General features: G+C 52.7%; 2 non-coding genes and 1 pseudogene across 2 annotated transcripts; 1 reads left to right on the forward strand and 2 right to left on the reverse strand.

Moving 5' to 3' along the window:
* Positions 1-8,920: 8,920 nt before the first annotated feature.
* TRNAA-CGC (transfer RNA alanine (anticodon CGC)) lies at positions 8,921-8,992 on the reverse strand. The gene has a single exon. It is a non-coding gene; the product is annotated as a tRNA-Ala (tRNA).
* A 1,195-nt stretch (positions 8,993-10,187) lies between these two features.
* Positions 10,188-10,260, reverse strand: TRNAF-GAA (transfer RNA phenylalanine (anticodon GAA)). The gene has a single exon. It is a non-coding gene; the product is annotated as a tRNA-Phe (tRNA).
* Positions 10,261-16,898: 6,638 nt separating this feature from the next.
* LOC104643136 (olfactory receptor 14A16-like) lies at positions 16,899-17,900 on the forward strand (annotated as a pseudogene).
* The last annotated feature ends 3,251 nt before the right edge of the window (positions 17,901-21,151 follow it).

Below are 21,151 nucleotides of genomic sequence, written 5' to 3' on the forward strand. Positions count from 1 at the left end.
CCGAACCAACGTCTGACTGACCGACTGACTGACCAGACACTCAGCCCGTCCCGGAACCTCGCCGAAACTGCGCCGCCCCTCCCCTACCCGACTAGCCCCCCTTTTATGGTGAGCATGATGTCACATGGTATGGAATAGCCCCCGGGCAGCTTGGCTCACCTGTCCTGGCTCCTTGTGAAATTAACTCTATCCTTGCCAGATCCAGGACATTATTCCACCCCTTATTCCATACCATCTACATCATGCCCAGATTATTTCACTGACACCATTCTCTTACTCCATGGGCCATCGCTCTATAAAGTGTCCATTGAGTTCATTTAGGCCATGGCTTTGGGTTCCATCTGCCATTACAGTGTCTCAGAGCAGGAACAATGGTGCGTGCTGCTGGATTGTTGCACGCTGCATCCGGAGTATTTTTTCATGGCTGGTGTATCTGGTATGGTCCATGCTTGCAGTCTGGAGGTCACAGATGTAATTTTCGATGAAGTTCCTGGGCACCAGTTGAAGTCAGTTCCGAAGTCCTTCCTTCATTAGTTTTGGGTGATTCTTATGGCCATACCATTGATACACTATATAGCTATTAACATCATACAATTTAATTTATTGGCTATTTTCACCCAAAATCAGATCCCCTTGGGGTACACACCGGACTTCCCCATCTTTTCTCATCACCCACCAAGTGCACCCTGGTCCCTGAGCAAAAGCAATCCCCCAGATGGACTTGCCTTTCCCTGAAGCTGGGATGACCCAAACTGTTTTACCCAACATATTCTTCATGCGCACTACAGGAACTTTATCCCCTTCTACTGGGCGTGGAAATTTTGATTGGGCAGGGCCAGCTCGATTGGCAGATCCCCGAGTGTTAACTAACCAGGTGGCCTTTGCCAAATGTGTGTCCCAGTGTTTGAGGGTCCCACCACCCATTGCTCTCAGGGTAGTTTTTAGCAGTCCATTACACCTTTCAACATTCCCAGAGGCTGGTGCATGATAGGGGATGTGATACACCCACTCAATACCATGCTCTTTGGCCCAGGTGTCTATGAGGTTGTTCTGAAAATGAGTCCCATTGTCTGATTCAATTCTCTCTGGGGTGCCATGTCGCCACAGGACTTGCTTTTCAAGACCCAGAAGAGTGTTCTGGGCAGTGGAACGGGGCACAGGATATGTTTCCAGCCATCCAGTGGTTACTTCCACCATTGTAAGAACGTAACGCTTGCCTTGGCGGGTTTGTGGGAGTGTGATGTAGTCGATTTGCCATGCTTCCCCATATTTATATTTCAGCCACCGTCCTGCATACCACAGAGGCTTTACCCTTGGCTTTACCCAAGGCTTGCTTGCTTATGGCGCATGTTTCACATTGATGGATGACCTGTGAGATGGCATCCATGCTCAAGTCCACCCCTCGATGACGGGCCCATCTATATGTCGCATCTCTTCCTTGATGACCTGAGGTGTCATGGGCCCACTGAGCTAGAAATAATTCACCCTTATGCTGCCAGTCCAAATCCACCTGAGCCACTTCAATCTTGGCAGCCTGATCCACCTGCTGGTTGTTCTGACGTTCCTCAGTGGCCCGACTCTTGGGTACGTGGGCGTCTACATGACGTACCTTTACAACCAGCTTCTCTAGCCGGCCAGCAATATCTTGCCACAATGGGGGAGCCCAGATGGGTTTGCCTCTGCGTTACCAGTTGCTCCGCTTCCACTGCTCTAACCACCCCCACAGGGCATTGGCCACCATCCATGAGTCAGTGTAGAGGTACAGTGTTGGCCACTTTTCTCTTTCAGCAATATCTAAAGCCAGCTGGATGGCTTTCACCTCCGCAATCTGGTTCGATTCACCTTCTCCTTCAGCAGCTTCCGCAACTCGCCGTGTAGGACTCCATACAGCGGCCTTCCACCTTCGATGCTTTCCCATGATGCGACAGGACCCATCAGTGAAGAGGGCATATGGTTTCTCATCTTCTGTTAGTTTATTATATGGTGGGGCTTCTTCAGCACGTGTCACCTCCTCCTCTGGCGACATCCCGAAACCTTTCCCTTCTGGCCAGTCTGTGATCACTTCCAGAATTCCTGGACGATTGGGGCTTCCTATTCGAGCCCGTTGTGTGATCAGTGCAACCCACTTACTCCACGTAGTATCGGTTGCATGATGTGTAGAAGGAGCCCTCTCTTTGAACATCCAACCCAGCCCTGGCGGTCGGGGTGCCAGGAGGATCTGTCCTTTGGTGCCAATCACCTCTGAAGCAGCTCGAACCCCTTCGCAGGCTGCCAATATCTCCTTTTCCATTGGAGTGTAGCGGGCCTCGGATCCTCTGTATCCCTGACACCAAAACCCCAGGGGTCGACCTCGAGTCTCCCCTGGTGCTTTCTGCCAGAGACTCCAGGTAGGGCCATTCTCCCCGGCTGCGGTGTACAGCACATTTTTGACATCTGGTCCTGCCCGGACTGGCCCAAGAGCTACGGCATGAACTATTTCTTGTTTAATTTGTTCAAAAGCTTGTCATTTCTCAGGGCCCCATTTGAAATCATTCTTCTTCCGGGTTACATGGTAGAGAGGGCTTACTATCAGACTGTAATTTGGAATGTGCATTCGCCAGAAACCCACAACGCCTAGGAAGGCCTGTGTCTCCTTTTTGTTGGTTGGTGGAGACATGGCTGCTATTTTGTTGATAATATCCATTGGGATCTGACGCCGCCCATCATGCCACCTTATGCCTAAAAATTGGATTTCCTGCGCAGGCCTCTTCACCTTACTTCGTTTTATGGCAAAGCCAGCCTGCAGCAGGATTTGGATTATTTTCTTCCCTTGCTCAGAAACTTCCTCCGCTGAGTTGCCCCATACAATGATGTCATCAATGTCTTGCAGGTGCTCTGGGGCTTCACCCTTTTCCAGTGCAGTCTGGATCAGTCCATGGCAGATGGCGGGGCTGTGTTTCCACCCCTGGGGCAGTCGATTCCAAGTGTACTGGACGCCCCTCCAAGTGAAGGCAAACTGTGGCCTGCACTCTGCTGCCAAAGGGATCGAGAAAAATGCATTAGCAATACCAATTGTGGCATACCGTTTGGCTGCCTTTGACTCCAGTTCATATTGAAGTTCCAGCATATCTGGCACGGCAGCACTCATCGGCGGTGTGACTTCATTCAGGCCACGATAGTCTACTGTCAGCCTCCACTCTCCATTGGACTTCCGCACTGGCCATATGGGACTGTTAAAGGGTGAGCGGGTTCTGCTGATCACTCCCTGACCCTCCAGTTGACGAATTAGCTTGTGGATGGGAACCAGGGAGTCTCGGTTGGTGCGGTATTGCCGCCAGTGCACAGTTGTAGTAGCAATTGGCACCTGTTGCTCTTCAACCCTCAGCAACCCTACAACAGAAGGGTCCTCCGAGAGACCAGGCAAACTAGACAATGGTTCAATTTCCTCCGCTTCCAAGGCAGCTATTCCAAAAGCCCACTGGTAACCTTTTGGATCTTTGAAATACCCTTTCCGGAGGTAGTCTATGCCCAGGATGCATGGAGCCTCTGGCCCAGTCACAATGGGGCGCTTTTGCCACTCATTCCCCGTTAGACTTACCTCAGCCTCCAACAGAGTCAACTGTTGGGATCCCCCCGTCACACCAGAAATAGATATCAGTTCCACCCCTTCATAGTTTGATGGCATTAGGGTACACTGTGCACCCGTGTCCACTAGGGCTTTGTACTCCTGTGGGTTCGATGTGCCAGGCCATCGGATCCACACAGTCCAATACACTCTGTTGTCCCTTTCCTCCACCTGGCTGGAGGCAGGGCCCCTCTAATCCTGCTCATCATAGTCACTGCTCATCTCTTGCAGAAAGGACTTAGAAGTCCCTTCAAGAGGGTCAGAAGTGCGATCTGGCCTTTCACTTGATCTGGGGGGCTGCCCGGTGGAAACTGGAGCAGCATCCTTTCTGGAAGAGTTCCTTGGTACAGCTGTCTTGCCTTGTAGCTCATGTACACGTGCCTGCAGGGTTGAAGTAGGCTTCCCATCCCATTTCCTCATGTCTTCTCCATGGTCACGCAGATAAAACCACAGGACACCTCGTGGTGTGTATGCTCCATAACCCCTCTCTGGAGCAGAAAAACACTTACTCCTAACGGCTGATATACGGGTCTGTGGGGGTGGGGAGTACGATATATCCTCCTTGAGTTGCCGGATGTCCTGGGACAGTTTCTCCACAGCCGAGACGAGGGAGGAAGAAAGGCTCTCTTCATATTGCCAGAGTCAGCCAGCCACTTCATCCACTGTGGGTGCCTCTTCACTCTTCCAGTCAATTACTGCCAGTGAGTTGGCGTACGATGATAGTGCACTTCACACAAATTTTCGCCACATGGGTCGGGTACACTGGACTTCATCAGGGTCTGTGGGCAACTGTGCGTTGTCTGGATCGTAATAAACCATTTCCCGCACAGCTAATTCCCTCAGATATTGGATACCTCTCTCCATGGTGGTCCACTTGCCCGCCCGACATACGACATCTTCGCTGAAAGGATACCTTTCCCTCAAACTTGACAGGAGTCGCCTCCAGAGGCTAAGGGCCTGTGCCTTCTTCCCAATTGCCTTGTCAATGCCCCCTTCCCTAGACAAGGATCCTAGCTGCTTGGCCTCCCTGCCCTCCAGTTCCAGGCTACTGGCCCCGTTATCCCAGCAGCGGAGCAGCCAGGTAATAATGTGCTCCTCTGGAAGGCAGCTGAAATCTTTCCGCATATCTCGCAACTCACTCAGGGACAGAGATCGGGTGATCACTTCTGGTTCTGGCTCTTCTTCTTGTTCTCGTGATGGCCCCGGTTCATCATCATCTCTCACTAAGCAAACCAATTTCTTTGTGTATTTCTTTTTGTGTATAGGGGTGACTGATACTGGTTTGGGTTGATCTTTTGGCTCAGCTACAGTGCCTACTGAAGGGGTTTGGGTAGCTGCAGTGAATGTTGCAGGGGCTTGAGTAGCTGCAGTGCCTGTTGCAGGGGTTTGGGTAGCTGCAGTGCCTGTGGGTCCGCTCTCTCCCTCTGGATGGTGCTGTCTACTATCAAGCAGTGTTTGATAGATTGTGGCCAGGGCCCAGCACAGCCCAGTAAGTTGTGTCTCCTTAGAATCCCCACAGCATTTTCCTTTCAAATATTCTACCATTTTATCAGGGTCTTGCAATTGTTCAGGAGTGAAGCTCCAAACCATTGGGGGTGAAAAGGTCTCTAGATACCCACCCATACTCTCCCACATGCCATGCCAGCCCTGACCATTCAGCCTTGGGGAAGATCCCTGGGTAATATTCTTGAAACAATTTTTGCTAACCCTGAAGAGGACTTGGAAAACATTCAGGAGACCTAGCACTAGGAATATACTGGCCTGAACATTCCAAGGGTATTCAAAATTCTCAAAAATTGTTGTAACCAACAAAAAGGGAAAAGGGGAGGTGAAAGAGTGGGAGAAGATATCCCCCCATCTTTCCCATAGATCGGGTGCAATTATTAATCAATTCTGAAAGATATTGACCGAGGTACGGGCCTGACCAAAACACTACGTACAAGTACCAGCTCAGACTCATGACTGTCGGTGATATCTTATCATAAGTCATTATCACACAATACAACAACATGAGAACACGAACCCCTCTCCCAGAGGTGATAAACAGCACCGCAGGGATTGCATAGAGTAAACACGGGTTTACAAACCAGAGCCATGTAACCAAACAGAACATCATTATGACCAGTGGCTGTTTCAATAACATCATAAATTCTTATGACAATTTTTCTTTAACACACTTGGGTCAGACTTGTCCTTATCACAACCCCTCGGGCCCCACATTGGGCGCCAAAAAGGACTGACATGGTTCAGGCCCAGCCGGAAGCTGAGCGCCATGCGGCCGCTCACTCACTCCTTCCCCAGCAGGACGGGGAGGAGAACGGGAAAAAAACAATGGCAAAAGCCTCGAGGATTGGGATAAGGGCAGTTTACTGGGACAACAAGGGAGAGGGAAAAACAATCAACAACAGTGCTGATAACAAATAGTTACAATGGGTGATAATAGAGAACAATTTACCGAACCAACGTCTGACTGACCGACTGACTGACCAGACACTCAGCCCGTCCCGGAACCTCGCCGAAACTGCGCCGCCCCTCCCCTACCCGACTAGCCCCCCTTTTATGGTGAGCATGATGTCACATGGTATGGAATAGCCCCCGGGCAGCTTGGCTCACCTGTCCTGGCTCCTTGTGAAATTAACTCTGTCCTTGCCAGAACCAGGACACTGTCCCAGGTAAGTTTTTGTACTCCAGTGATACACAACAGAGTGGGGTAAATTCCATGTTACGGTCACAGTTAGTTCCTTGGCAGGTAGAGCTGGTGGAGAATTTTTATTGTCATTCATGTTCTGTCTGGTGAGAGGGTGCACACAGAGTGCATATAACAGAAAGAATCTCAGAAGATTATGAAAAAGTGAAAGATTTGAAACAGGGAGGAAAGAGCTTAATAGAATAGAATGGAATGGAATAGAATAGAATAGAATAGAATAGAATAGAATAGAATAGAATAGAATAGAATAGAATAGAATAGAATAGAATTTTTATTGTCATTCATGTTCTGTCTGGTGAGAGGGTGCTATAACAGAAAGAACAACAAGAAAAGGCTTCTACAGGTACATGGAGAACAGATGCAAGACCAGGGAAAATGTGGGCCCACTGGTACATGGGCCACAGGCCCTGATGGCAAAGGATATGGAAAAGTCCAAGACAGTCAGTGCCTTCCTCATCTTAGTCTTCACTGCAAAAAGTAGCCATCAGGCATCCCAGGGCCCTGAGACCAGAGGGGAATCTGGACCAAGGAAGACTTAATGCCTGGTGCAGGAGTCTCAGGGTAGGGACCGGTTAAACAAACCAGAAACACATAAGTCCATGGGTCCTGAGGGGATGCCCCCATCAGCAGTGTGCCCTGGCAGAAAGGAGGACAACGGCCTCCTGGACTGCCTTAGGAAAAGCAGTGCCTGCAGGTTGAGGGAGGTGATACTTCCTGTCTACTCAGTACTGGTGACACCATTTCTGCAGTGCTGTGTCCAGGGCTTGGGGCAGTACCTGTGTGCAGGTGCAGGGCGGATGAGAGCAGGAGCAATGGGGGGACCTTTCCCTCAGTGCTGTGGGAGGCAGAGGAGAGACAGGCCAGGGGAGGGAGAAAGGATCCCCAGGAGACATGGGCTGCTGCTAAAAGCCATCATCCAGCCCCTGCTCTGGAGATGGTCCTGTCTGGGAGGCTGCTAATTTGGGCACATTTCCATGGCAGAGGGTATTTTGTGTCCCTCCCCTAAAGCCAGCCCTGCTGGGAGCTGAGCCAGGGTCCCTCTCCCTGGGCTGGGGCTTTCACCTGCCCCAGCTCCCATGGGCAGAGAAATGACTCATGCGGGAGCCAGGAAAGGAGAAAGGGTTGACACTTGGCAAGAACCTGGAGCCCAAACTGTCCTCCCCTCTCCTGATGGTGGGTCGCCACACCCCTCAAGCTCTCCCTGATGGGCTTCTCTGCTGCAGACCAGAAGGTGTGTTGGGTGTACATTGCAGGGGAGCAGCCCCAGGTGGGTAGCGCTGCAAACAGCAGGATCTGGCTCTAGAGCAGAAGAGGGGAGGAGGCAGCTGTCAGCAAGAGCCTCTCCCATGGCAGTGTTGCCCTATTCCTTGCTGGGAGCTCCTCCACCTCTGGTGTGACCTCGGGGGGTATGGGGGAAGCCCAGGCTCACAGACCCCTCTGCCCTCATCCCTAGAGCTTTCCTGCTGGCAGTCCCCGGCTCTGGAGCCAGCCCCTTAGTCCCCAGCCCTCTGCTGGGTCTCACCATCAGGCCCCTTGTGTAGGTCCTGGGGAGCTGCTGCAGGAGCAAGCACAGATCTGGGGTACAGTGATGATCCCACATTGCTGCAGAGAATAGACCCAGCCCACAGGGACAGACTGTTCAGGCCCCAAAACCCCCTGAAACGGGCTCTTTCTGCTCAGGTGTGCTGCCCCCTCACACACCCCCAGGCTCTGTGGCTCATCTCCCTGAGGAGGAGGAGGAGGAGGAGGCAAAGCTCTGCCAGGTGCCAGAGTAAGGGAGAAATGTTACCCCTGGGGAGGGCAGAGCTGGCAGGGAGGTGGCATGGGGCAGACACTGGGCTCTTCTCCCTGGTCCCCACCTGGGGCAGCTTGAGTCCGCAGGTCAGTGTCCATACTGGCACCAAGCATCCTGTGTTCAGAAGATATCCCCACCCCACCGCCCTTCTTCTGTACTTCACTTTTATACCTTGTTTCTCTGAATTTGGGCCCACCATTCCTGGGGGGCACTGAGCACCCTGCAGTGGAAGGCCATGTCTCATGTCCCACTTGGGTTGCAGGTGGTTTTGGTGGGGGAACAGCTGAGGCACCATCTCCTGGCCTTTGCTGCCTGTTCATGGCTTTGGACAGGCCTGTGTCTCCCTGATCCCACCGGCATGGGCTGGATGGAGACACCAAAGCCCCAGGAACAAGAGGTGGGTACCAGCCCCAGCAGTCCCACCTCTGCAGGGCTGTGCCTGACCTCAGCAGCTCTGGGTTCCTCTGCTCAAGGCAGTGGTGATGGCAGAGGGAAAAAGACCTGGAGACAGGGACAGGGTACGAAATGTCATTCCACCAGCTGGGAGTCCCACAGGCCTGTCCAGGCTGGTCCAGCTCAGACACCCCTAGCTGCTGGCACAGGGGGTTTGTTTCCCACCTGGGATGGGATCTCCACCTGAGCTCAGGTCCAGCACCTCTGGGAGGTGGCTCAGCAGAGGCAGCGCACACAGCCCTCCTCACCCCACAGACAGGCCCTGGGTGGGCAGGGCAGGCCCACAGTGCCTGGAGAGGACCAGTGCTCCAGCTCCAGCCTGTACCCGCCTGAGGCTGGGGACTCAGGGAAAAAGCACCCTTGGAGATGCCGGGGATCGAACCCAGGACCTCCCACATGCGGGGCGGACGCTCTGCCGCTGAGCTACATCCCCTTCACGCCTGCCAGCAGGACAGACACTCTCCTGCCATGACACGTCTATGACAAGCACAGCCCTGTCGTCCCCTGGGTGCCAGGGGACCCTCTGCAGAAAACAGCATTTGAAGCCTCCTGAGATGGGGGAAGTCAGGACGGCCTCTCCACGGGGGCCTGATCCTGGCACAGGGATGCACTGCAGAGCATTGCCCCTTCCACGTCTCAGCAGGGCAATGGGGCAGAAGGAGGCTCTTGCTGCAGGCGCTGCTCCCATGCTCTGACCCACTCTGGGCTTGATGGAGAGGAGAAAAACCCCTGAGCCTCCTCTGCCACCCAGGGCAACACCCGTCTGTCTCCCATCTGTCCCCAGCTCCACAGGAGGAGCAGAGGAACAGGGTGAGGGAAACACCCTCCCTGGGGTGAGGTGTCCCCAGGCTCTGATGGCACCCCAGGGTGTGCGGTGGGGGGACATGGGGACAGAAACCTCTCACCCCCCTATCCAGGTAGCAGGCCTCCCCCTGCACCCCCATCCCCGCCAGCATCCCTGGAGGTGGGGTGAAGGGCAGGCTTCCCTCTCCCTGGGGCTGATGCCCAGAGAGGAGCACAGAGGTGTTTCATCAGTCCTTGCAGCAGGCGGGTCAAGGCAGAGGGCAAGAAACTCTGCTCAGGCCAGCGTGTGACTACACATGACGCCCATGCACTGCAGTGGGTGATCCTCAGCACGGCTTGGTCAGCTGTCCTGGGCACATCAGAGGTCTCGCTGCGACAGACCTCCAGAGGAAGGATGCTGCCATTCAGGCCTCAGCTCCAGGGAGTGCCTCTGCCTGGGAGTGGGGGGGGACAGTGGCCTCTGGTCTGGGAACTGAGAACCAGGTGAAGGGGGGTGTGAGGAGAGGAGCAGTCTGTGCACCATGGAGAATGACAAAGAGGAGAGAGACAGGGTCTTTGCAGAGACCGTGCAGTGGAGAGATCCTGATCCCTGTGGAGCAGGGAAGGAGGGAGAGCTGTAGACCACCCCAGAGGAGCACTGAATGGAGAGTCCTGCCCAGGGGGAGGCTGGGGACTCGTGGTGCTGGAGGAAGGCTCCTTCTGAGCTGCAGGTCTGCAGCTACAGAGCTGGGACAGTGCTCTGGCAAGAGGTGAAGGAGCAAGCAGGGCTGGGGCAGGCTGGAGGAAGGCAGGCAGGTCTGCAAAAACCTAAGGGAGAAAATGATTGCTGAAGCCCAGGGTTGAACCAGGGACCTTTAGATCTTCAGTCTAACACTCTCCCAGCTGAGCTACTTCAGCCCTGCCCCAGCAGCCCTGGTCCCCGTGCCACCCGTGCCAGGCCACAGTCTGGCACCCAGGAGGAGTGCTCCTCAGGGAGGTTCCCAGGGGAAAGCTGTGCCCAGCCCCGAGCAGAGGGGACCTGGCTCCTCCCTGACCCCAAGGCCAGGTGGGCTCCAGGTTTGGTGGAGGCCAGCTTACACTGGCCGTGCCAAGATGTCTGTGGGCCTTGTACAAATGTGACAGTGGTGAAGGGAAACGGGCAGACCAGGCATGTGCAACTGCAAAGGCTGAGGGTGGAAGAAGCGTGGGGCTGGTGGAAGACCTTATCTCCTTCCCCAGGGAAGGCTTCCTCCCACCCTTTTGTCCCTGGCTCCACTTCACTCGCTCCTTCATTCCCAACTCCTCTATCTCCTCCCTGCTGAGCAGCACAGGGGGATGGGGAATAGGGGTTGTGGTCAGTCCATAACAGTTCCTCTCTGCTGCTCCTTCCCTCAAAGACTTTTCCCATGGGGTCCCTCCTATGGGCTACAGTCTTTCAAGACAAACCCGCTCCAGCATGGCCTGTTCTCCATCCAGCATTCTTTCAGGAATTGTCCAACGTCTTCAGTTTTGGGTCCTCCATAGACTGCAGGGCTTACTTTCCCCACCATGGTCTTCTTCATGGGCCACAGGGAAATACCTGCCGTACTCCGATATTCTCCATGGGCTGCAGGAAACTATCTTGTCTTGTGCCTGGAGCACCTCTTCCCCCTCCTTCTTCACCAACCTTGGTATTTGCAGGGCTGTTTCTTATATTTTTCCTCCCTTGCTCCTCTCCCATTCTGGCAGTTGTGTCCTTTCTTAAAAACACTTTTGTAAAGGTCCTACCAGCTTCACTGATGGGCTCATTTTTGTGCACTGGTGGATCTGCTTGGAGCCTGCTGGAACCAGCTCTGTCTGGCAGGAAGGCAGCCCCTGGTGTCTTCTCACAGAGGACACCCCTGCAGCACCCTGCTGCCAAACCCTGGACACCACCACCAATACACAGTGTAAATCTTTGTCTGGCTGAATGACGTCCCTTCCTCTTCCCTCATCCACAAATACAATTGACTCGCTGGGGAGGAAGAGAGAGAACAGAGGCGGCCTTGGTGCTGTGCAAACACGGTTCAGCAATAGCTACAACATCGGTGTGTTGGCAACTCTGTTTTGGTGACAAATCCCAAACACAGCACCATAGGGGCTGCCGTGAAGAAAATTACCTCCATCCCAGCCAAAACCAGTACAGTGTGCCTGGAAGAATGTTTCCAGGAGTAGCTGCTCTGTCTCCTTCCCAGGGAGAGCGGTGAGGCTGACTGGCCTGTAGTTCCCTGGGTACTTCTTCTTGCCCTTCTTGAAGACAGGAGGGACATGTGATTTCTTCCACTCTTTGGAGGACTGTATTGTGTGCACACAGGTGAACTGAGGCAAGAGGACTCCCACCACCTGTGGGTTTGTGGCAGGTATGGGAGGAAGCTGAGTCCCTGTGACAGATCCACTCGACTCCCTGACTAAACCAGCAGTAATTTGGTTCAGGGTCCAAAGGAGGTAAAGGCCCAGGTGTAACCTGGCCAACAACTTCTCTAGTTGCAGTCTGTTCTCTGAAAACAGGAGCAGAGGGACACGGTGAGCATTGATGTATATGGGCTTGGAAACTGGAACACCCATCACGTGATTAACAGATGAATGGTTCCTCCAGGACTCATTTGTCAAGGAACAAAGAAAGTTGTGGGTACAAGGAGTCTCATGCATGCCTTTCCCATCGCATGGAATTTGACTACGAGCCAACCACTTTATTCCATAAATATGGCAGCCTAAGGGTATCGTCTTTGAGCTCTCCCTGCTAAGCAGCTGGCTGCCCAGCGGTGATCTCTCCTTGAGCTGGGACACTTCTCGAGGTTACTCCTCGAGGCTGAGACCTCTTACCCACTGCAGATCTTTGCTAAGTGACTGATATCATGCTTAACCTTGTGTAACAGTGCACTAAGATTTTGTATTGGTGACTTTGATTCTGTTTTGGTAACTGTGAATCATTGTTATATCCTCTGTGCAGTAAGGAATAGAGTGATCCTTGCCATCCAACTTTGTTAAGTTGCAATAAAACTGCTTTTGCGGATACTTCTGGCGGTGGTTCTTTAATTGGTCTAAACCACTCATCTGTGACAAATTGGTGTAGTCGGCAGGACTCTGGATCAGGATTTGTGACAGGAGACCTTACTGCAGGCATACAGTATATAGAGCAGGCTTACGGGAAGAGGGAGACTTTTTACAAGGGCCTGTAGTGATAGGACAAGAGGCAACACTTTTAAACTGGAAGAGGGTAGGTTTAGACTGATCTTAAGGAAGAAATTTTGTCTGGTGAGGGTGGTGAGACAGTGGCAGAGGTTGCCCAGAGGAGCTGTGGATGCCCCATCCGTGGAAGTGTTCAGTGCCAGGTTGGATGGGGCTTTGAGCAACCTGGTCGAGTGGAGGGTGTCTCTGCACATGACAGGAGGTTTGGAACTAGATGATCTTTAGAGATTTTGTTCCAACCAAAAACATTCCATGACTCTATGATTCTGTTCTTATCAACTTCCCTCTTCTCAGCATCAAGCAGATGAACAGAGGTTCCGCAAGAGAATAGTCAAGGGCTGTGAACACAGGTGCAAGGGAGGGCACCCTGGTGTGATCTGCCTCCCAGCCTCGCATCACCCGGGGTGCAGATGACCTGGATCCTGCATCTGTGTCATGGTGTTGTCACTCAGGTCACCGGACCCCTTTGGGAGGCCCTGGGGTGTCTGCCCCACACCAGCTCTGGGCTTTCCTGGAGGTTCGGCGCTGTGTTTGCCCACTGAGTTGTGTTTGGCACCCAGGCACCTGGCATGGCACTCGAGTGGCACGAATGGCATGAAAATGTGAGCTCAGAAATACAAGTCTTCAGTGCAGGAATGTGGGTGTGTCTTAGCTTTATAGTGACTGGAGCTTGAGTGAGTACACTGGAGAGAGAGAGACCTGGGGCACTCGTCGCTTTGATCAGCTCAGGAACATATTGCACAAGGCACATTCAGGTGCCCTAAACCTCTGGGGTCACTGTGGGTGGCCAAGGATCTCCTCCTTGCCCCTCTGGCCCTCAGCTGATGCTCAGGAAGGAGGTGGGCATTCTCAGAGATTTTCCATCAGACCTCACAGACATTTGCACATGTCTTGGACCACCATCTCAGTCGTCACAAAGTATCTGTATGTGAGCTCCTGAGTCTCCGCTGAATAAAGGTAAAGGCTCTGAGCAAGGGCTCACGCTGGTAACTCTGTTGTGCACACCTCAACTGAACCAGGAGGATTCCCAGCTCCTCTGGGTCTGTGAGGCTGAAGTGGGGAGCTGAATCCCGCTTCACCCCGAGGGCTTCCTGGTCAGGAGGAGATGCCTCATTGCCTCAGCTGAACCCCTGCCCTGCACAAGGGAAGCCAAGCCCTCCCTGTCCCTGTCTGTGTCTCCTTTTTCTTTCTCATGGGTCAAGAATATCGGTGTCCAGAGGGGGACACTGACACCTGTCATAGAGAACCACCCTCTGCAAGGACCAACCGTGCTGCTGGAATCAGTCTCTCACCACTGTTGGTGATTGCTTCAGGCGATGTTGCAGCATGTTCCCCAGGGGTGACCCCGGTGCCTTTCAGGAGCTGCCAGCCGCAGAGCCGCAGGGACATCTGCAGTGAGCCTAGAGAGGGCAGAGAAAGTGGTGCCTTGGGATGGTCCTCTGCTGCTGAGCTGGGCTGGGCTCCTGGGAAGGAGGGAGCTCATGGCAAGAGGGCAGTGCTGCAGAGAGACAGCTCTGCCCAGGAGCAGCTCCTCTGCAAAGCACAGCAGGGCTGAGGGCACTGCCTGCAGGCACCAAGTGAGACAGCGGGAGGTTAAAGGCAATCTGGGTGGGAGGATGCTGAGAGCTCACAGAGAAATCTTCACCATTGTGGACATGTTCTGCCTCTGGCTGCAGGGCAATGCACAAGAGTATCCTGACGGGATGTCCCAGAGCTGGCACATCCCGTGCTTGGTGTAGAGGAGAAGGACGTGCTCTGGAGCAAGGATTTCCTGCTTCACTGTCGGAGGGACAGGGGGGCATGACCCCTGCCTTCTCCCGGGGAAGGCTGCAGGGGTGTGAAGCCAGGTGTACCCCCAGGGGTGCCCAGGGCTGTCCTTCTGAGCAGGTTTCCTGTGCCCTGGGGGGCTGTGTGCTGGGACAGGGACTCAGCCACCTGCCAGGATCAGCACTCAGCCTGCCCGGGAAGCTCACAACAGCACTGGGGGAGAGGCTCTGGGTGGAAGGAGCGATCCTCAGAAGGGCAGAGACTTTGCTGTTCAGAGGGCGCTGCATGGGTCAGAGCTGTTCACAGCTCCAGATCACCCAAGGACATTTCTGAGGAGGTGCTTCAAGGAGAAGATCAAGGCAGGGATTAATATAAAGATAAGGAGATTTCCCAAGTCTGACTTTTCAACTTCCTACTCTTGGGCAATGGGAGGGGAGAAATGAAAAAGGAGCTCTCCAGTACAAACAAGTCAGTGAGACTCCTGGACTGTCACTTTGAGTGATCACTAGGTCTACCAAGAGCCTCCTAAAGTGCCTGCAGCCACTTCTCTTCCTATGGACAGCACGTGCATCACCTTTGCTGGACTCACCAGGGTTGTTCTGACCTGCCCTTTTGCACCTGCCAACAAGAACGTGCACCCAGCCAGTGCCCTGAAAACAGACATGTTTGTGTAGGGCCCAGGTGAGTGCACAGAGGTTGGGATGGGGTCTGTGAGAGGTGATGGGAAAAAGACATGGGAAAGGGAAACTTCTCCCAGGAGGAAAATCTCCAGGGCAGCAGGGGTACTATCAGGAATGAGAGGAAATGAAACCCAGAAATGTTGTGGGAGGGAGAACTCAGAAAACTCCGTATCATCCCCTCCATTGCAGACCCCTTCCTCTGAGAAAGCCCTCTGCCTCCTTTCCCTCCAAGCAAAGCCTCTGTCCCTCAGGGCAGTGAACATGAACCACCTCCTCTGCAGGCAGAGCCCCAGCAGAGCTGTGGTGCAGCTCTCCAGCCACGTGTCCATTTCCTTCTGCTGAGCAAGGGGCTTAGAGCAGCTGCTGAGCAATGTTGATGCCTGGGAGGTGGTCTGAACTGTTGAGTAAGGGTAATGCTTTCCTGGGTGCCTGGCTATCTTGTGAGTCCCTGCCTGGAGTACTGCATCCAGCCCTCGGATCCCCAGTAAAAGACAGGCATGGAGCTGTTGGAGAGAGTCCAGAGCAGATCCATGAGGATAATCAGAGGGCTGGAGCACCTCTTCTGTGGAAAAAGGAAGTTGGGGTTGTTCAGCCTGGAGAAGAGAAGGTTCCAGGGGGACCCTATAGCAGCCTTCCAGTATCTGAAAGGGGCTACAGGAAAGCTGGAGAGGGACTGTTTACAAGGGCATCTAGTGATAGAAAAGGGGTGATGGCCTTAAGGTGAAGAAGGGTAGATTTAGATTAAATATAAGGAAGAAATTCTTCACTGTGGGTGGTGAGGCACTGGCATAGGTTGCCCAGAGAAGTTGTAGATGCCCTGTCCCTGGAAGTGCTCAAGGCCAGGCTGGATGGGGCTTTGGGCAACCTGGGCTAGTGGAAAGTGTCCCTGCACATGGCAGAGGAGTTGGAACTAAATGATCATTAAGGTCCCTTCCAATCCAAGCCATTCTATGATTTCCCCATGTTTCTCCACTCATCTGTGTTATCACTATTGCTATCTTGTTCTAGCTGTCAGGCTCTATGGGGATGGAGTTTCAGCTGCAGAGGCACACACTGACATTGTGAGTCCTCCCGTACAGGTGTGTCCATGGAACTGAGGTGTCCCAGCTTTCACCTGTGGGGCTGTGGGGAATGCAGCCTGTGGGGCTGGGGAATGAGCTGGTTTTTTGTTAATCAGATGCCACCGTTAGGACACTTGGCTATTTCCTTGAGTTGTCCTTCCCAGCTGTGAGCTGCCCTCCAAAATACAAACCTGTCCCATAGCTGCTTTGTGTTATCTGAAAGTCCCACAGAGAAGGACAGTGATGCTACAACCAAGGAAATGCTGTTGGGCTGGTGAAATGATCCATGTGTGTCCTTGGCTAGCAGTGGGGTGCCGAGACCTTGAGAAAGGGTGAGACATTTAGTGGTCTGGGTAACATGGGAGTGTGATCACCCTCCATCTGAAAATGGTGTATTCCAGGGTAGATGGGAACAAGACGAAGGGACAGACCAGCTCCCCTCACTCTGCTCTAAGCCACAGTCAATCCTCTTGCTTTGCAGGACTTGCTGTGTTCTCCCTGAGTGCAGAAGAAATGCCAAAGGTCTCTGACATCCAAGAACACTCCCCAGGTGTGATGGGGGGAGCTGTAAAAAAAGCCAAACATCTCAACTGGCATTTGCCATCCTCATTCCTTAGGACTGGGATATCAGATGCTGATACTCCCTTCTGTGTTAGGACTGTTTTCATCTGACAAAGTCAAACACCATGAGTGGCCTCCAACCCCACGGTTCCAATGAACCCACTGTTGCAGAGCAGGGCTGACTCCAGCCAGCATCAACCAGGGCTCCAGCCACAGAGCTGAGGAAAGTCTCCTGGAACAAAAGGATGTGTGTGTGTAGCAGAGGGAGTATTTATGGGACATGGCTTTGAGTTTGCTCAAAATGGTCTCCCCTAACTTACTGTGTTTTCTTCCTTGAACAGTGCCCCATGCTCAGAGGCAGCAAATGTCCAACAGCAGCTCCATCACTGAGTTCCTCCTCCTGGTATTCACAACCACACGGGAGCTGCAGCTCTTGCACTTCTGGCTCTTCCTGGGCATCTACCTGGCTGCTCTCCTGGGCAATGGCCTCATCACCATTGCTGTAGCCTGTGACCACCGCCTCCACACCCCCATGTACTTCTTCCTCCTCAACCTCTCCCTCCTCGACCTGGGCTCCATCTCCACCACTGTGCCCAAAGCCATGATCAATTCCCTCTGGGACACCAGGGCCATCTCCTACACAGGTTGTGCTGCACAGGCCTTTCTGTTCGTCTTTTTCATTTCAGCAGCATTTTATCTTCTCACAGTCATGGCCTATGACCGCTACGTTGCCATCTGCCAACCCCTGCACTACGGGACCCTGCTGGGCAGCAGAGCTTGTGTCCGCATGGCAGCAGCTGCCTGGGGCAGTGGGTTTCTCAATTCTGTGCTGCACACGGCCAATACATTTTCTATACCACTCTGCCAAGGCAATACACTGGATCAGTTCTTCTGTGAAATCCCCCAGATCCTCAAGCTCTCCTGCTCATACTCCTACCCCAGGGAAGTTGGGCTTTATGTCATTAGTGCCTGTTTATTCTTTGTTTGTTTCATTTTCATTGTGCTGTCCTATGTGCAGATCTTCAGGGCCGTGCTGAGGATCCCCTCGGAGCAGGGACGGCACAAAGCCTTTTCCACGTGCCTCCCTCACCTCGCTGTGGTCTCCCTGCTTGTCAGCACCGGCATGTTTGCCTACTTTAAGCCCCCCTCCATCTCCTCCCCATCCCTGGTCCTGGTGGTGACTGTTCTGTACTCGGTGGTGCCTCCAGCAGTGAACCCCCTCATCTACAGCATGAGGAACCAGGAGCTCAGGGATGCCTTGAGGAAGCTGAAGAAACTTTGAAGTTGCTGCTTTGACTTTCAGGGAGTTAAAAATCTCTCCCGTCCTTCAGTAGTCTGTCTCGATGCCTCTTTGGCCAACTCCTTCATTTTCTTTATATCTGTCCTTTCCTATCTGTCTGTCACAAAGAGTTCTTGTATGGACAGTCCTTGTGGAAGGCAGAGCTCAGCAGGTACTGCTTGCCCTTAGCATACAGTTGAGGTGTGTGGTTTATGGCTTCCTGAATTGAATGATATTTTAGTTTTGTCTGTTGGTAATGAAGAGAAATCTTTCTGTGTCTGTGAGCAGCCAGTTCTCTGAGGAAAGCAGGTGGGAGTTGGTTCAAAGGAGCTGTACTATCCAGCCGCACAATTCAGTGGAGAAGTCTGATGTCAGAGAAGTGATGCAAGTCCCAGGTGGCCGGTGGTGGGCTTGGGGAGATGAGGATAAATGTTGTCCATGCAGTGTTGGAGCTCAAGGAGACTGCTTTTCTCACCTGCCCAGATCTCCTTAGGTGGCCCTCTGGATCAATATGAACTGGAGAATGCTGCTATCACCTCTTCTCTGTAAACAAAATATTTCTAAAAACCCCTTTAATCAGCAAAAATCCTCTTCCATTAAATGCGCACTGAAATCTCCCTCTTTAGCTACCAATTAGCTTAACAAGTCTTGGAGTCTTGAAGAAAAGTCCAGGAAGAGGCAAAGCACTTGAGGGCTCTCTGCATTTTAATGAGCCTCATGGTGTATTTGATGCTGAGTGCATGAAGCTTCAATGCTGAGAGAAGGTTGCACAAACCGCTCAAGAAGGTAAAGTCAGAAGCAAACACTGAACTTTCTTGGAGTATTAATTATTCCCACGGAGGGCCATTACCAACAAAGCTTCCCCATGGACTCCTGATTTAGAAAATGTTAGTTGAAACTTAGCACTAGCGATTTAAACATTGATAACTGCAGTAGACAAAGCCTATAGACCGCTGTACATGAACTGTAAGAACCGTGTTACAACATGCTGAAAGCTAATCGGCCGAAACCGACCTAAGAGGATGTGAAACAGGGTATAGAATCACTGTATATTGTATCAGAAGATGACCATTTAGAAACTGCTTAGTAACAAAACAGCAAACAAATTAAATAAAAAAAAAAAAAAAAAAAAAAAAGCAAGACGACCCCAGTCCTTCCTCTTACTATTGGTCTGAACTGTCGTGTGAGGCGTGGGGAACTTCGATTGTAAGGGTAAAATTGCCAAGTGATTTCTTTGTTCAGGCTCCCTCTTTGGAGGCAGGCAGAGGAAAGCGCAGGTGACTCTGATGCTGAGAAAAGCCTTGATGTGTTTTATCAAGCCAAACACCAAGCCTGGACCCCCAGCCTCTGGGAAGGGAGATCCTGTCCTTCATGCATGGCTCAGGGTTTTCCTGGGGTGGTGGGATGTGGGGTGTGCAATGTCCAGTGAAGGACCATGGTACAAAACCTCGTGGTATCTCCAGAGTGTGCAAGGAAGCAACGAGGTTCCAGTGTCATGAGGATAAGGTGTCTCCTCAAAGGCCTCAGTGACAGAGACAACTGCCATAGCCAAGGGGACAAAGATCTCCATCCTGCTAAGCTTTTCTGCCTTGCCAGTGCCCTCAGCCATCTCCACCTCAGGCTTTCCTACGCTGTCTCATGCCTCCTTTGTTTCTCTGCAGGCTGTAAACACCCATCTCGTTCTCCCACCTTGCCCTCACCCCGTCATGTCCCTCTCTGTACTGATGTGTCTCCTTGAAAGACAAAGCCATGACATGATCACAGACCCTCACTTGAGTGATCTGTTGCACCACAGCACTACCCTTTGAGTGACATTTCTATCTTCTTCTTGTGTCCAGGATAGACATCCCAAGCCGCACTTTGTAGCTTTGTCCTGCTTTATTCCATTACAGAGAAACTCTCCATCATCTCCGAAACCACTCTTAGAATCATAGAATCATAGAATGGTTAGGGTTGGAAGGGACCTCAAAGATCGTCTAGTTCTAACCTCCCTGCTGCGGGCAGGGACACCCTCCACTAGACCACGTTGCCCAAAGCCCGATCCAACCTGGCCTTAAACACTTCCAGGGATGAGGCATCCACAACCTCTCTGGGCAACCTGTTCCAGGGCCTCACCACTCTAACAGTAAAGAATTTCTTTCTAATATCTAATCTAAATCGACCCTCCTTCAGCTTAAACCCATTACCCCTTGTCCTGGCACTACACTCCCTCATAAACAGTCCCTCACCATCTTTCCTGTAGGCCCCCTTCAGGTACTGGTAAGTCACAATTAGATCTCCCAGGAGCCGCCTTTTCTCCAGGCTGAACAACCCCAACTCTCTCAGCCTGTCCTCATAGGAGAGGTGCTCCAGCCCTCTGATCAGCTCCGTGGCCCTCCTCTGGACTCGCTCCAACAGCTCCGTGTCTCTCCTGTACTGGGACCCCCAGAGCTGGACGCAGTACTCCAGGTGGGGTCTCACAAGAGCAGAGAAGAGTGGCAGAGTCCCCTCCCTCGACCTGCTGGTCACGCCTCTTTTGATGCAGCCCAGGACACAGTTGGCTTTCAGGGCTGCAAGCGCACACTGCCGGCTCATGTTGAGCTTCTCATCAATCACCACCCCCAAGTCGTTCTCCTCAGGGCTGCTCTCAATCCATTCTGCACCCAGCCTGTAGTTGTGCTTGGGATTGCCCCGACCCATGTGCAGGACTTTGCACTTGGCCTTGCTGAATTTCATGCGGTTTGCATGGGCCCACCTCTCGAGCCTGTCAAAGTCCCTCTGGATGGCATCCCTTCCCTCCAGCATGTCGACCACACCACACAGCCTGGTGTCATCGGCAAACTTTCTGAGGGTGCACTCGATCCCACTGTCCATGTCGCTGACAAAGATGTTGAACAGTGCCGGTCCCAGTACCGACCCCTGAGGGACACCACTCGTCACTGTTCTCCACTTGGACATTGAGCTCTTGACCACAAGTGTTTGAGTGCGACCATCCAGCCAATTCCTTATCCACTGAGTGGTCCATCCATGAAATCCATGTCTCTCCAATTTAGAGACAAGGATGTCATGCGGGACTGTGTCAAATGCTTCACACAAGTCCAAGTAGATGATGTCAGTCACTCTTCCCTTATCCACCAATGCTGTAACCCCATCGTAGAAGGCCACCAAATTTGTCAGGCAGGATTTGCCCTTAGTGAAGCCATGGTGGCTGTCACCAATCACCTCCTTGTGTTCCATGTGCCTGAGCATAGTCTCCAGGAGGGTCTGCTCCATAA

The sequence above is a fragment of the Balearica regulorum genome, chromosome 31 (genome assembly GCF_011004875.1).
Source record: "Balearica regulorum gibbericeps isolate bBalReg1 chromosome 31, bBalReg1.pri, whole genome shotgun sequence".
NCBI lineage: Eukaryota > Metazoa > Chordata > Aves > Gruiformes > Gruidae > Balearica > Balearica regulorum.